This window comes from Heterodontus francisci, chromosome 18 (assembly GCF_036365525.1).
Source record: "Heterodontus francisci isolate sHetFra1 chromosome 18, sHetFra1.hap1, whole genome shotgun sequence".
Taxonomy (NCBI): Eukaryota; Metazoa; Chordata; class Chondrichthyes; order Heterodontiformes; family Heterodontidae; genus Heterodontus; species Heterodontus francisci.
The window spans coordinates 51763569-51780774 of NC_090388.1; the positions used below are offsets into that span (position 1 = coordinate 51763569).

The 17206-nt window shown below is 42.3% G+C and overlaps 1 pseudogene; it reads left to right on the forward strand.

Annotated features, from left to right (window-relative positions):
- Positions 1-3792: 3792 nt before the first annotated feature.
- LOC137379352 (bcl-2 homologous antagonist/killer-like) lies at positions 3793-16305 on the forward strand (annotated as a pseudogene).
- The last annotated feature ends 901 nt before the right edge of the window (positions 16306-17206 follow it).

Below are 17206 nucleotides of genomic sequence, written 5' to 3' on the forward strand. Positions count from 1 at the left end.
GGCTTTATGTATTATATAACCATAACATGGGAGGTAAGTGATATATGTGCAACATTCTGTACAAGATGTGGCCATCAAAATGTCACTATATGGGTTATGTATAATGAGCGTCCGAATTGGAAGACATTATCTTAACACCAATTAAGCGCAGCAGAGTATCGATAATGCAATTAGACAACTGGCTAGATCAGGCTGAAAAATTAAGATTACTGGCAGAAGTTGAGTTGCTGAGTTTAAAGTTATTTTTAAGCACAGTAAATCCTGTTGTTTTTGCTTTATCATTTGAGGCTGTACTATTAACAATACCACGAGCCTTATAATGACCCAGATCTTGGGGAATGCTTTTGCTTTGTGACTTGTGGTAATTGTAGAGTCAAACAGCACAGCACCCTCTTCAGGGAATCTGGAACCTGTGTGAAGAGGACAAGCGATGATGTGTCTCCTTAACCAATCAGATTGAAGAATACTTACTAAGTCACACAGGGCAGAATTTTCCCGGGCCAGTGTGTTGGATTTGGAGGCGGAAGGTCCAGGGAAATAGCGAGGAGCCATGTCAGGATGGGTCCCCAACCCATTCTACGCCGGGGAAGTTTCCCAGTAGCGGAGAGGGAGATGGATCCGCTGTCCGCTGAACAGTGGCAGGCAGTCAATTAGCATGCTTAAGCTCCTCAATGGGGGGCAGTTTAGAGGGCTTGCCAGTATTTTCTGGTGGGGAGTGGCCCCCTGCTGAGTGTTGAGGCTGCCAGCTTAATGGAGGCCGCCTCCCTGTGGCAGTCTGGAGGGCGACCATCAGAGCTGAAGGCTTCATGCACCAAAGAGGGCTGCAGGCAGAAAAGGCATCCACCATAGCCTCACTGAGCTATCCATAGGGTTTCCGTCCTGATCCAAGGGGCCCGCCTGCTTGGTCCCTCTGAGATTTTATTTTAAACTTACCCTCTTGAGGCCGCCTTTATGTTGAGGCGCCTTCTCGATCCCGAACTGCCACAGCTGTCCCCACCTCTCCTGGTGGGGCTGTCGAGGCTTCATAGCTGTCAGCCCTCTGGTTATGCCCACTGTCCATAATTGGCCATTGGTGACCTCAGAGGCAGCCAATTAGGAGGCCGCTTCCAGGAAAATAGCTCTGTCGGTCTGGCTGCCGGCAAGTGCAGTCTCAGATCCCCCTTTTGGTCCTGATGTCGGGGGACCCGAAGCCGGTGGGAAAATCCTGCCCCCACAGCCTAAACCAGGAAGTGTAGTTTGGAACATTTAATTCAATGCCAAATCATGTACAGAAATAAAGAGGGAAAGAAAGATGGAATAAGTGATGGGAAGAAAAAGTAAAAAAAAAGTTTTAATTTTTTTTTAAATCTCCAAAAATAATTAAAAGCTGTAGAAATGAGACATCACACTTGTAAAAGCAAATTTTCACTGCCAGGGAGGGTGTTTCGCAGTAATTAAGACTTATTACACCGTTAAAAATTCACTTACACTTGAATGGACATGCCCTCACATTTTCTGGTGCATTTGGTCAGTAGCTAGTGGGTGAGTACAGCAACGTCATACACTTCCATGTCTTTCAGTGCCAAGTCTATCAGCGGGGTTCTGGTCTAGAGTAGCTTGTGGAGAAGCAGGTCATCTCACAGAGCAACTTTCTGATTTCTGTGTTTAACTGCGCATGTGCACAGTTGTTCTCCAATTTACTCCTTAATAATGGTGAGTGGTGATAGCCTCACTGTTATTTCTACTGCTAAATATGAGCCAATGAATAATGCAGTTGGAGCCACTCATAAGCCTATTTCATATCGACTATCTTTATGTCAGAAAATTAACAAATTTGTCATATTTTTCCTTTGAAAACACAAAATTATTAAAATGGCTTATTAATATCGGCTGCATAAACAATGCTTTATGAAATATTTCTGTTTGCAAGTGGTGTGATTCCAACAGGAAATTTATTCCATACTCTTTATGCAAGCAAATAAAAAGGATATTATTCCAAACCTTCCCATCCAACAAAAATATTGTTATTCAGCCAATTACTTGTCTGGCACTAAAATATTTATAGTATTTAAAGTCTTGAATATTGCGCACACAGTAATGCTAACACCATCACGAGACAAACTCTTTAAAAAGTCAAGAGATCTGTTTCAAAAATCATGAGGTTTTTTTTCAAACATAAAGCAATATAGATTGACAGTTGGTTTATAAAACTCAATAGTCTTATTTAATCTTTAACAGGTCAGAGCTCTTTACAAACATTATATTGATGCATCTGAAAATGCTTTACAAAAAACTTTAAAAAAATAATCTTACCTGTGTTCCAAGTATGATCATGGCTGCACCTGAGGTGGAGGGTCCAATGCCACATCCTCTCTCAGAGGCCAATAAGCCTGCAGCAAAAGCACCGGATGCAGATCTCGGGCCTCACAGCTGCTGGATGCCGGGCAGGGAAAGGAGAGGGTTCGCCATCATATTAATGCATTTATATGTATCAGTCTGATAGTTAATGCGATGTATTTCTTTTACACTTGATTGGATTGGGCTGTAACCATTAACTTTTAATGTCTTTGCAGTTGTTTCTTCAAAACAGCTTTAAATTGCAGGCCCCCTCTCCCACGTGGGTTGCTTCCCTTTCTGCTGTATGTTGCTCCGTCCTACAAGCAGAGAACCAGTGTTGAGATGCTGTAAGTTTGAAGAGTCTAGATACTAGCACCAAGTGTCCAATCTACATCACAATGTGTTCGTGAGTTAATGAGCATGCATCATTTTGTTAGATTTTGTAGTAAGTTTGCTTGACAGGCTCACCTTTACAATTCCTTCTGTGACAATGGGTTGGATTTTGTTCTCCCCCAGGCGTCAGGTTCCGTGGTGGGAGTGGGGCCTGAAGATGCCTCTGGGAGAGGGCTGCCACGCATCCCGATGCCGGGACGGCCCAGCCCGATATTACCAGCGGCGGCGAGGTCTCGTGCCGGCCCCCCGCCGCTGAGCGGCGGGATCCTAATTGGAATATTTAAATAAATTAAAATGAATGAATTAATGACACTCACGTTGCCACCTGATGTCCCACTGTGATCTTCGACCCGGTGGCCAGCGCTCCCGTGCCTTCGAATCCCCATCCGGGAAAACAAGGTGCCACACTGGTGGGGAAGGGGAAGGAGGTACCTTTATCAGTGCGGCAGGGTGGGGGGGATCAAGATCAAATTTACGTCATAGGTGTAGGGGATGGTGGGAAGGGTTGGAGTTGAAAGTTCATGCAGTTTTGGGAGGAAGGTCAGATTGTAAAGGTAAGTGTTTTGTGGGGGGAAAGGGCAAATAATGAATTAAGTTGTCATTGTGTGGTGGGAGACGGGCAAAAGAAATGTATTTATTTTTATTCACTTCACCTTTAAATATTTAAATGTCCCGGTAGGGGTGACAGCCCTTTAAAAATGATGTCACCACCTGCGCACCCTCCACGTGATCCAGGGTGGGGTGGGGAGCAGCCCACCCTGGCTATTTAAATGAGCTGCCGCACGGAAGATTGCAGCGGCTCTATGATGCCGTGCCATTTTTTTCGTCCACTGCCAAAATCGGCGGCGGGCACATAAACTTCAACCCACTATTTCCAGTTTTAAATGATTGTTGGAAAGTTTGCTCTGTTGCAGCATAGACATGTGAAGCTATGAAAGAGCTGCAAAAATGAGTACTTTAAATGCAGCTGCAGTCATAACGCAGTCGGCAGAAAGGAAGCATTTTGGGCTGAATTTTATAAGACCCCTGACGTCGGGGGTCATGGCAGGGGGGCCTGGAAAATACTTCTGGGAGAGGCCTGCCATGGGCCTTGATGCTGGGAAGGCTCCGCCACATTTTACCGGCAGCGGTGAGGCCTTGTGGTGGCCTCCCCGCCACATAGCGACAGAAATTTTGTATAAATATGTTAATTACATTAAAATTAATGAATAATGACTTACCTTGTAGCGACGGCTGTCCCACGTCAATATTCTGGCTGGTTGCCAGAAGTCCCGCGCCTTTGGATCCCAGTTCGGATTGGTGGAGGGGATGCTGGGAAGGGGTTGTAGGGTAAAGTGGAGAAAGTTCAGAGTGGGGGGAGGAGGTCAGAATTTAATTTTTAATTTTTTTGACTGGAACGGGCTATTTAGATATTGAGTACTCATTGAATGGTGGGGGGGGGGGGGCGGGGTAGGTGGTGGGAGAGGGGATTTAAACTTTAATTTTTTCACACCTGTCACTTTACAAATTTGAATTAAACTGAAGCTCTTTAAAATTAGTGCCGGCCCCTGCACTTCTCCACAGGTCACAACATATATTTAAATTTTCCCACTTACTGGAGCAGTCAATCAGATATTCTATTTCCCCCCAGAATTGAGCACTCCAACCAGGTTTCTTTAATAAACAACAAAATTATCCATTTATTAGAAACCAAGTTTTAACCAATAAGTAAGTAACATACGGGCGAATTGAAATATTATTTATCCTAGCCCTCATGATTTTTGTTTACAGCTGTTACAAAGAAATAGAAGGAATTAAAAAAAAACACTTATGGTGAAACAAAGTTATGGAAGGAAGTCCTTTGTTTTGGCTAGGTGTTCCAAAGGCCAATAGGCAGCTATCAATGGGATCTTCCGAGAACAGTTCTTTCCAGGCGATGTTGATGATCAGTGTGGGTAGGCTTTCCACAAGATGTAGCACAGAAAGCTCAAGTCAGGTTTTACAGCAGGAAGCAGCAACAAGGATTTTCTTAGGTATTATAGCAGCAATGTAGCAGTAAAGGTTTCTTCAAATGCAGGAGGAAATAGTAAATGCACTTGGTGCAGGATGTCTTTTCAAGAGAAAAAGCTCAGCTGGTTGGATTGTCTTCTGTTTTCCTGGCAGATCAATAAGCAAACTGGCTTTTTGTCAGTTCAAATTGAAACTAAAACTTTTTCCAGCCACAAGTCCTATGACAACCATAAATCTTGGCTTGTCACTCTCTTCAAACATTTCTCCAAACCAACACAACCCCTGTTGTTTTTATTTGAAAACAGACGCCTTCCAGTAACTGTCTACTAGCCAAAACCAGGAACCTTCTGTTGACCTTCCTTTTTTTAAAGAAAAAAAACACAAAGTTCAGCAATCTCTAGATGACTTAATGTCCATAATTCAACTATAAGTTCTTTAAAACATATTTTACAAAAGAAACGGAAGCAATCTCATAACAATAGATAGAGTGAAAGGGTAGGATGCAATTAAAGTCCAAGGTGATATAAGAGTTTGGTTTATGGAATACTGTTGAATCCTCTTGGGAGGAAAGTCTTTTTAAAGGTGAAACACCTATGGATGTTTGCAGCCTTGAACTTGCTGAAGTGTTGTAGAGTTATAATGGTTAAAACTCAGCCCAAAGTTAGTGGTGTGAATTTGGTTTACCTTCACAGATGGAGAGTCTCCAAGTAATTTTTTAATTTCACTACTGTAGTGATTGTTCAGTTCTAGTTCAGTAGGTTTTTGCTGTTTAGCTGGATCTCTCTCACAGTCTCTGGCTGGAAACTGGCTTTCTATTGTCTTGGCTTGATCTCCCCTCTCTCTTTCCAAAGGGTTACCTTTTAAGGTAAAAATCTTTCACATCTGAGTTTCTGTTAGGTGACACATGGCCTGCTCCCCTGGTGTGACCACACAATGGACCAGGATGTGAAAACCATGGCTATCTATTGATGTCTGAATGAAGACCATTCTGTTATAATGGTGATACTTCACACCTATTCAATTTGGTTTGGGCTGTGAGTCAGTCTGTCTCCAGACCTTTTTGTTAGTTCCTTCATGTAAATAGGAGTCATCAATATGCAATTGAGTTCCTTTCAATTTCAATGGTTCTTCCCAGAACTATTTCAGGTGAGGTTAATGAGTTTCATCCTCAAAGACAAAGGTGTGTATTTCCAGTACAGGAGGGATCGCGTGACTGCTACTCCATTTTGACTGTGGTACAAGTGTCCATGTTCTTGTGGTTCAGTTTAACAGTTGACTTTTTATTTTCATAATCCCTCCAATTCATTGTTTATTTCATCTCGCCTCCTTCATGTATGACAATTCTTATCTGATTTGATCACTTTGCACTTGTTCTTTCCGCACACAGAGCAGGACAAGGTGGAAGAAACAGAGGACCTTTTTCAGAATGTTGTCTCCCATCAAAATGAGAATGAGGTGGAAGAGAATGGAGTGATAATGCCTGCCATGCCAGCAATCGGAGACCAGTTGCAGACAAGTCCCAGGTATATGGAATGTGATTCAGTTACTAAATACAAAGAAATGTTTTCATATATCATGTAGAGAGAACACTACAGGTCAAGTATTTGAAAAATACTGTTTATTATTAGTATCTGAAATCTGTGTTTGTGCATTTCGTTCCATTTGTAAAGTCATTTTGGATTCTTAGTTAAGAAATTATAAAACACCCAAAATGGATACTACAACAGACTTTTCTTGGCAGAATTACATGAGAGCTTACATTTTTTGAGCACACAGCTTTAGAACTACTCCCCTGAGAATAGGGAGCAACTCTGGTCAAAAAAAGGGAGCTCAAAAGTAACCTGTAACTGAAAAATGAATTGGCAGGTGAAGAGTTCTGGTCAGCTCAGAGGAGGGATCTGTAATCCAGCAGTAACTTTACCTTACTTTGCCGTCAAGAGCAAAATCAAGTTAAAAATGTTGCAAACTCTCATTTCTAGTTACCTTTTGTGAAGCGTAAAATTAAAAATACAATTAAAATATTGCACACAACAGTAAGTTCTGCGATATAATTCAACTCTCAGGCGACAGACAATTAAATGTCAATCTGACCATGTCAGGGAAAACCAGTGTCATAGAGGGCTGGATGTTAGTTCAGAGGCAGGGAAGGAGCAGAGTAGGGGCCTGTCTTGAGGTTGGGAAAACCAGAAATACAGGTTTCTCAAATGTCCTGCAGTTTTTAATTGCAGGGCATCTTTTATTTTTTTTTCTGTAGGTTTCAGAGCCACAGCCAGCCTTATTGACAGGCTGCCTGCCTGTTGGGCGGGAGATTCTGCAGCTGAAGGCTGAAGCTTAGCTTGGGTGAGAGCAGATTGATCTAGTGGTGGGTAGAAAAGATTGTGGGAGACAGGGTGGGTTCGATCATGTGAGAGGGCAGATGGTAAGCTTCTCAGGCTTACAGGAAACACTGCTACTCCTCCTGGCCCACAAGCAGTGCTGTAAAGGCATTTATCTTATGTATTCAGCCCTTCCTGCTTTCTTTCACCTGCCTATTAAATCTGGACAACTGTGGTTAAAATAGAAACCTGGTTAAAGTGAAGGCACATAGCCTTATTGAAATACTTAAATGACCAACCTGCCTACTACTAGCAGTTTGATCACCGATCCCTTATCCTGCCTGTTAAAACTGGAAGCGGGTGGGTTTGAGGTGGGTTGGGTTTCTATTTCAGATTTTTAGCTTTTTATCCTGCTACTGAACCAAACCAACCTGCTTTTGGGGGTTAAAATTCTCCCACAGTATCGCCATAATTGTGAATGTTTTAACATCTTTAATATTTCATGATCATTAACTCCAACCCTGATTCCACATTGAACTGAAAGGTGTTGGCAGCTTTGAACATGACATAAGCTTGAGTGTGTTAGAGATGGAATTATAGATTGAAAGCTAATGAGGCTGAAAACCCTTTATGGCTATGAATAAATGTGAAACTTGAGATGTGTACCACACGATTCAGCTTTAAGGTGAAATAGAGGAGTGTTTTAGAAGTGAACATAGAACAGTACAGCACAGTACAGGCCCTTCGGCCCACGATGTTGTGCCGAACCTTTAACCTACTCTAAGATCAAACTAACTACTTACCCTTCATTCTACTATCATCCATGTACCTATCCAAGAGTTGCTTAAATGCCCCTAATGTATCTGCTTCTACCACCACCGCTGGCAGTGCATTCCACGCACCCACCACTCTCCATGTAAAGAACCTACCTCTGACATCTCCCCGAAACCTTCCTCCAATCACCTTAAAATTATGCCCCCTGGTGATAGCCCTTTCCACCCTGGGAAAAAGTCTCTGGCTATCCACTCTATCTATGCCTCTCATCATCTTGTACCCCTCTATCAAGTCACCTCTCATCCTTCTTCGCTCCAATGAGAAAAGCCCTAGCTCCCTCAATCTTTCTTCGTAGGACATGCCCTCCAGTCCAGGCAGCATCCTGGTAAATCTCCTCTGCACCCTCTCCAAAGCCTCCACATCCTTCCAATAATGAGGCGACCAGAACTGAACACAATATTCCAAGTGTGGTCAAACCAGGGCCTTATAGAGCTGCAGCATAACCCGCGGCTCTTAAACTCAATCCCCCTGTTAATGAAAGTCAACACACCATATGCCTTCTTACCAACCCTATCAACTTGGGTGGCAATTTTGAGCGATCTTTGGACATGGACCCCAAGATCCCTCTGTTCCTCCACACTACCAAGAATCCTGTCTTTAAGCCTGTATTCCGCATTCAAATTCGACCTTCCAAAATGAATCACTTCACACTTTTCCAGGTTGAACTCCTTCTGCCACTTCTCAGTCCAGCTCTGCATCCTGTCAATGTCCCGTTGCAACCTACAACAGCCTTCCACACTATCCACAACTCCAGCAACCTTCGTGTCATCGGCAAACCTGCTAACCCAGCCTTCCACTTCCTCATCCAAGTCATTTATAAAAATCACAAAGAGCAGAGGTCCCAGAACAGATCCTTGTGGAACACCACTGGTCACCGAGCTCCATGCTGAATACTTTCCATCTACTACCACCCTCTGACTTCTATGGGCCAGCCAATTTTGTATCCAGACAGCCAACTTTCCCTGAATCCCATGCCTCCTTACTTTCTGAATGAGCCTACCATGGGGAACCTTATCAAACGTCTTGCTAAAATCCATATACACCACATCCACTGCTCTTCCTTCATCAATGTGTTTTCACATTTTCAAAGAATTCAATAAGGCTTGTGAGGCATGACCTGCCCCTTACAAAGCCATGCTAACTGTCTCTAATCAAACCATGCTTTTCCAAATAATCATAAATCCTGTCTCTCAGAATCCTCTCCAATAATTTGCCCACTACCGACGTAAGACTGACTGGTCTATAATTCCCAGGGTTATCCCTATTCCCTTTCTTGAACAAGGGAACAACATTTGCCACCCTCTAGTTCTGTTACTTAATTCTCAAGGTATTAATGGTTAAAGTTCCAGCAAAAAGGCCTGCATCTCTTGAAGTGTACGTGTGATGGTAGGTCTAGCCAGAGAAGGACAGTAAATAGCAGTTATGAATGGCTGGGGAGAAATGGAGGAAACTGAATGGAGTTTAAGTTATTAGTCAACAAATTTTGCTTGGTGGTCATTAGGTCGCAAAGATTCTTATTTTAGTTGACATATTATAGAATGAACCAGAGAACTTTCTAACAGCTTGTTTTAATATTATCTTCAAAGTTCCACTGTGGAAATAGGACGTCAGCTGTCAATCATTGGAGATGAGCTTAATCACCAAAAGAACAATGAATTTCAAAGTATGCGGGCATACCTTCCTTTTGCGTCTGAACCTGGATATGAGTCCTTCTGCAGAGTTGCTGAAAGGTATAGTCAATAATTGCCACAAAAATCTACCAAGCAGCAGTGGTTTATCTGGAGTTTAATTACCGTAAGGTCTGGTATGATCCAGGTCAGCTGCAGTGCAGTCCCAACACCAACCTCAACAAGTACTGCATGCAGCCAGCTAAGTAGTGTTTACTCAGTCCTATATACTAGTAGTCTTCCATTTGAGAACTGTTTTGCAGGGAAGGTGGCCAACTGAATCTTCCAATATCTTCAAAGAACAAATAAAGAATGGTGAAACTGAGCGAAAGACAAAAAGAATCTGGATAGTGAAAGAAAACAAAATGCAAGACTAAAGGAAACTTTTAAAAAATGCCAAAGGAGATGGAATATTTTGTTTGCACAGAGTAGATATGACAATCTTGTAAGCAGTTTATGTAGTCTTGTTTTAGAAAATAATACAACTATTAACTAATACTGCTGTGTTGATACAATTGTTGCAAAGATGCAATACGAACTGATTAAATGTAACAGTTTTGTTATGTTAAAGTGTATCAATTTTCTATTCCACAGATTATTCGACAATGGAATAAACTGGGGCCGAACTATCGGTCTGCTGAGTTTCGGCTACAAAATGATGACTTATGTCTATCAGCGAGGAATTATGGAATGTTTTGGCAAAGTTACAAAATCTGTTCCAAAGTTTATTGCAAAGAACCAAATTGCTCAATGGACTGTTGAGCAGGGTGGCTGGGTAAGTATACATTGTGATGTGGGAATGTATTATTATGAGTTGAGTTTCTGTCTTGTTGTAAGGGTATTCGTCCAGAATGTTTTAACTCATCGCTTTTAGTCTTTCTTAGTTGCTTTTTCTTAAGGCTGCGTTTTCTGACAACGTACCACTAGGTGGCACTGTACTGGCACATGTGCAAATACAGCCTGTTCCACTAAAACGTCACAGTCTGCGATGTTCAGGCAGCTGCCAGGACTAAAGATGGCACTGCTCAAATAATCTCAGAAAGGCAACATAAACCTATGGCAGCACACAATGGAAATGTTGGACACTCTGAGAACGTATAAAGTCTCATCGAAAGTACAGCACCTCTGACAGTGCTGCACAATTCTATTGGTTTCAGCGACATCCCGCTCTCTGGCTGCTCGCTCCCTGCCCCCGCTTCCCTCCCGCGCAGCACCGCCCGAAGAAGCAAGGCAATGTAGGAGCACATGGCCGAGAAGAGGGAAGCGGCATGGCCTATAACTAGCGTCTGGAGGGAAGCAGGGAGAGTGCGGGTGGGTGGGGGGGTGGGGGGGATGCGGCTGGAGAGAGGGGGGTGGGGGGGGGGAGTGGCCGGAGAGAGCAGGTTGTGAGGCTGGGTGGTGGGTGGGGAGCAAGGAGCGAGCGGCCGGAAGAGCGGGTGGGGGTGGGTGGAAGTGGGGAGCGAGTGGCCTGCAGTCAGTGGCCAGGGGAGGGTGGGGAGGATGAGAGTGTTTTCCTGCGCATATGCCAGTTAGTCTTGCCACAGCAAAACATATGCATTACACGATGACATCATCTGCGCCAACCAGTCCTGGCAAGGTGGGATGCTGCGCACGCGCAGAGAGCAGGAGCCCGTTTATGCATGTGCACTGCTTGGCGCAGTCTGATGATGTCAGCAACCGGCTGTGTTGTCAGGAATCACTTTGTTTTCTTAAATCAAGAAACTCAAAAGGAAAGAGAGACGGATTCTGTCCAGTGAGCTGTAAACTTGTGCAAGAAATATTAGAGTTTAATTGAGAAGGTTTGGGTTTGAAGAAATCCTAGCAAACAAAAATGTTTAATCACCATTGCAATGGTCTCAAATATTATCAGAATATTTGTATCCATATTTGTAACTGAAGGAGGGGCAATTGCATTGGAAAGGGAAATGACACTCCAGCATTTTCCATTCCTTGCTTTTCTTTCCAGTATATATTGTCTCAATCTACTCCACATTAAACTGCATATTCCACCTGACACATAGTGACATTTAAATGGATGAGACGTTGGGTGCGCAGTTGTGCTTTCATATAATCCTCCCCAGCAGATCTTTCTTTGTGTGCTGTACCCAGGTGATCCTTTAGACCCAAAGACAAGAGGAATAAAATTTGCCTTTTAGTGATGCTTTTACAGAAAGGACGTGTGCCTTTACAGTAAATTGCTGCTTTCTTCATAGTCAATTCTTGCAACTTTTAAAGTAAACACAGGGCATGTCCTAACAAAGCTGATTTTTCTTTCCAATTTTCCTGGGCTAGTTCCCTTTCAACTTGTTGAGATTAGCTTTCTTTTACTGTCAAATTCCTTTATGTTTGATTATTCCCCCTGCTTTTCAATGTTTAGATCTGTGTTCAATTTCTGTTGTGGTCACTCTTTGCTAGATGTTCCCACAGCATTCACATTACCTACTTGCCCACTTCATTTCCAAGAACTAGATCAAGCACTGACTCCTTCCTTGTTGGACTAAAAACATATTGAAATTCAAGTAGAGGAATGGCACACCATTGTTGTATTAAGTTTCTGCTGCATAAAAAGTCCAATATCAGAGAGGCTCAGCTTGTAGCAGATGGTTTGGTGACTGGAGATTTTTTTCTCTTTGTTTTACAGACCACTGCCCTTTCCATCGGGAATGTCAACCTGAAGTGGCTATTTGGAATCTTGGTGTTCGTCATGCTGGGCGTGGCGATTGCCCACACGGTTTACAAACCATGAATAGTCCCAAGTGCTGTGCTGGATTGTCAAAGCTGGTCTTAGACCAAGCAGCATATCTGCTAGATTACTTCACCCAGGTGGTGGAGATTTTTTTATTGTCAAATTTGAATAATAGAAATAATGTTTTCCAAATATTTTTGCTTTGGATATTTAAGTTTTTTTGGGAAAAGTGCTGGGCCACACTTACATTTTCTAAACTTTAAAATAATATAATGAAATTAAATGTGTGACTGTTACTGGTAACTGTCTAAGTTGATTGCTTAAGGGGGTCTTTTTGGTAGTTTCTCCTGTTATGTACAAGATTACAGTGATGATCCTCCCCACACCGTTGTATTAGACTAGATATCACGAGAAAAACTAAAATTACATGAGTTTATAAAGATGGCAGCTCATTTCCAGACAGAACTTACAATGGGTGAAATTGTGTTGTTTGATATTGATGTAAAATGATTTGCCCATGATTTTGATGGAGGTATTAACCTGTTTGGATTAATACCTCCTTCCAATAGGATACAACAGAATGTCATACAAATACATTAACCCCAATTTTAAGCCCTGTACCCAACAAGAACAGGGTGGGGGTTTGTGATAGAGGCAGAGTATAACCTCCCTGTATGTGACATGCTACCACCCATCGCTATTTTAACTCCTGGGTTTAGGGAGGCATTTCAGGTGTTTGCCACAGGCGATACAATAAATATACAAAAGTTGGGATCCTGTGATTCAGTTAGGATGTGATTTTAACCCTGGGTTGTGCTTAGTGCTGGAGCCCTCAGAGAAACCTGGTAGCAAGCAGGAGTGGGACCAGAAGAGGCCCAGGAAGATAAGTTGTAAGAAAAATATTTTATAGTTTACTTGCGTGCCAGAAGCAGCAGGAGTGCTCCTCCGAGACCCCAAGAAACATTGGGCCTCTTCTGCCCTGGGCTTCCTTCCGCCCACTGTTTACCTTAGTGCTGGGAACTACTTCCTCGTGTCCCTGATGGCGGCCTCCTTCTGCTCTAAATTCCACTTCCTTTCCACAAACCACCTAACGATTTCCACCGGGTTTGGCCTGGAGTCCAACCTTGAATATGGAACTGAGACTCCGGAGTTAAAAATCTCTCCATGCCCACTGTGTGCCACGATGAGAGCTTACTACTTAGCCCAGCCCTCACACTCACACCCTGAGTTAAAACCAGGGCCATTAAATGTTTCACATAATAATATCGCAGTGTGATTTCACTTCAGGGATATGCAAGAAAGACAAAAACATGAAATCACCTTGATTAACATCGTCCTTCACTGCAAATATGAACTGTTTTAAAAGGTATGCCTGGGTAGTATAATAGACATTCCAGAAGATGAAAATGTCTTCTATGGGTCGAATCAAAACAAAACCACCAAAGGATTCACACACACAAAACTAAACACCACTATTGTGAACATAACTCTTGAATGTCAAAGGATTGTAATATTTAAATTGATGTTCTGAGTGAGCTTTACTCGGTTTCTGTAAGCAGAGTAGAGTCATTCTGTTGTGATGTGCTACATATTGTTTTATTCTATTAAATGTCTTTTCTTGCCTTTCCCCTGCACCCCCTCCCCCTTCCCCCCCCACCTAATCCTCTCATATTGTATCTGGTGTTTCTTTCAACCGGAGTAAATGAGCAAGGAGGTCAGCTGTGTCCAGAAAGGGAAGAGGTCAGGGTGAAATGGGTTTCCTCCATTATACTTCACTTCCTTTTACAACCTACAGGCTTTTAAAACCCCAACACTACATCCTGACCTCTCTCATCTCTTCTTCTTTACTCTTTTCACTTCTGTGACTGCGGTACAAGATGTTAAAAAAACAAGCTGAACAGCTTGATGTTCAGAAGACCACAGATCAGTGAGTGTGATGTTTTGCTAAGTAGCTTAAAACCCCTTGATAATTTCTTTTAAATAGCTCAGTATTCAAAGTGTAATAGCATTTTATCTGTGTTTGTCTATCCACATACCTGTTTACATCTTAACAAAGACCTTATGTATACATGCATGCCCTGTCTACAAAGGTTTACTACTTATTTATAATTTTTGTCACACTTTTGGGTTAGCTTTTCCATTATATATTCCTATTTCCACATTGATGACGGAGCCACCAAAGTGAATTTGTCACCATGTAGTTGCACTATCTGGCCACCAGATGGCACTATATTATACGCCCGCTGAACTTTTTTTGATTTATCATTTTTTCTTGGTAACTGAAATTTCTAATGTCCAAACAGAAAGTTTTAACAAATATAAAGGGTCATTGTTCACCTCCGTTGTAATTTATCTTCCATGAATGAAATTACTTATCTTCCAAACACATACTACTGAATTTTCTCATTGGCGCGCAATATAGCTAACAACTCTTTTTCAATTTGTGCAGTTCATTACGTTAAAGTTTGTGTTCTTGAGGAATATGCCATTGGCTGTCCATTTTGTATGAAAGTTGCACCATGGCCAGACTAATACATTTTAATGATTTTAGCAACAGCTTTATCACGACTATCTATTATTTTACTATGTAACATGCTTCTAGATATCTGCTTTCCACTGTGTAACATGCTACCGACTATTCACTATTCCCTACTTAACACACATGTAAATACCCCTTTGCTGGAAATTCAGGAACTATTTAAAGGTTAAAGGATATCAGATGAACTTTTAACCCCATTCTTTCAATTTGACATCAAATAGGTTGGAGATTTACCATACAAGTCTAAAATTCAGCTTGTTTGAACTGCCTTACATTAACCAGTTCAAAGCATATTGTTATGTAAACCAATCAGGGAACAAAGTACACCATCAAGTAAATTAACAAACATTTTTTTTTTATTTTTTAGAGATACAGCACTGAAACAGGCCCTTCGGCCCACCTGGTCAGTGATGACCAACAACCACCCATTTATACTAATCCTACATTAATCCCATATTCCCTACCAAATCCCCACCATTCTCCTACCACCTACCTACCTACACTAGGGGCAATTTTCAATGGCCAATTTACCTATCAACCTGCAAGTCTTTGGCTGTGGGAGGAAACTGGAGCACCCGGCGGAAACCCACGCGGTCACAGGGAGAAGTTTCAAACTCCGCACAGGCAGTACCCAGAACCGAACCTGGGTCGCTGGAGCTGTGAGGCTGCGGTGCTAACCACTGCACCACTGTGCTGCCCCATTCTCTTGCCAGAATCATCAAAAACAAAGCTACCTGCAGACATACATGAACGAACATAATTTAATTAATAGATCTTTCATAATATAATTAATACACTATTATCGTCTCTATATTGAGACCCTGTCTTTGTTATCTTTTGTGTATTGTGCTCCTATGTACTTTCTCTCATTCTTCTGTGGAATCACAGGAGTGCCAATCTTGAGTAACTTCAGCTCAGAGATTGCAGTGCTAGTGAAGTGATTTCTAAACTTTCATGATCTGACAGAATCATATGTTGCATAAGATACATTTTTGATGACTTGACTTCTGTCACTTAGCTGGATCAGCTCTTACATTCATCTCCTCTTTGTCTCCTTTGGTCTCCTGACAACAGAAGAAGTTCCATCACACAAACAGTATGAAATGTTCTTTGATTTAATGCAACTTAAAGGATTATATGGCATTTCAGACATGCTGACTCTCATACATCTCCCATGTGCCACACTTTATTATGTCTTAACGAGCACATGCACTTGTATGTGCAGTTGTAATTTGTTGGGTCTGAACATAGACCCTAAATAGTAGATTTACATGTGTGGAGGAACAAGCACTACTGATCTAGGAGCCTTAATTTAATTGATAGGCTACTACCATTGTAATCTAATTACATTTTTCTCATGAAAAATAATTATACATTTGCATGTAAAGTTGCAATGTAAGAATACATTTAAAGGGGTAATATTTTGATTTAGAGGAAGTAGGTATTGGATTGTATGGAACCCAATCCTGCAAGGATATATCAATTGCCATTCCTAACAGGGAGGATACTTCACATACCAAAATTTAATATGCAAACACTGTACAAATTACATCAGTATATGTAATTTATTCATGATTTTTTTGAATACTGAAATAAATGTTCTCTTGTTCAAAACTGTGTTGAAAGTTGTGAATTGCGGACTGTGAGAAGTCATTACATCACTGTAGAATGATAACCAGCAGAGACTGTGCTAAATAAAGAGATAGTAATAGATGGCAATTTTAACCCCCAAAAAAGGGCAGGTTTGGGTTGGGTGGGAGGTTAAAGTGTCAAAGATCTGAGTTCAGACACTAACCATCCTCCAACACACCCACGTCTGGTTTTAATGGAGAGTGGGGGCAGGCAAAACAACTGGTCCAAGGAGGTGGGTTGGCACTTAAAATATTGTCTCATTGTTATTCTCACAAAATCATACCTTCCAGACAATGTCCCTGACATCACCATCCCAGGGTATGTCCTGTCCCACCAGCATGACAGACTCACCAGAGGTGGCGGCACAGTGGTATACAGTGGGGAGGGAGTAGTCCTGGGAGTTCCCAACAATGACTGAATGGCATCAGGTCAAACATGGGCAAGGAAACCTCCTGCTGATTACCACCTACTGCCGCCCCGCTCGGCTGATGAATCAGTGCTTCTCCATATTGAACACCAATTGGAAGAAGCACTGAGGTAATGGCTTGCTCGGGTCTGCAAATGAAACCCGACCCGAGCCTGACAGGAACCCATCCAACCCCGAGCCCAACCAGGACCGAGTCCTTCCATTTTTTCCTGCGCCCGACCCGACCCGACCATCAGTTAACCTACCTTCTGTTTTTCACTTTGTTCCTTACCTGCACAAGTTTGAAATAACATTAGCAAAACCACCTCGTCCTCACAAATCTACCTGTCGCAGATGCATCTGTCCATGACAGTATTGGTAGGAGTGACCACCGCACAGTCCTTGTGGAGACGAAGTCCTGTCTTCACA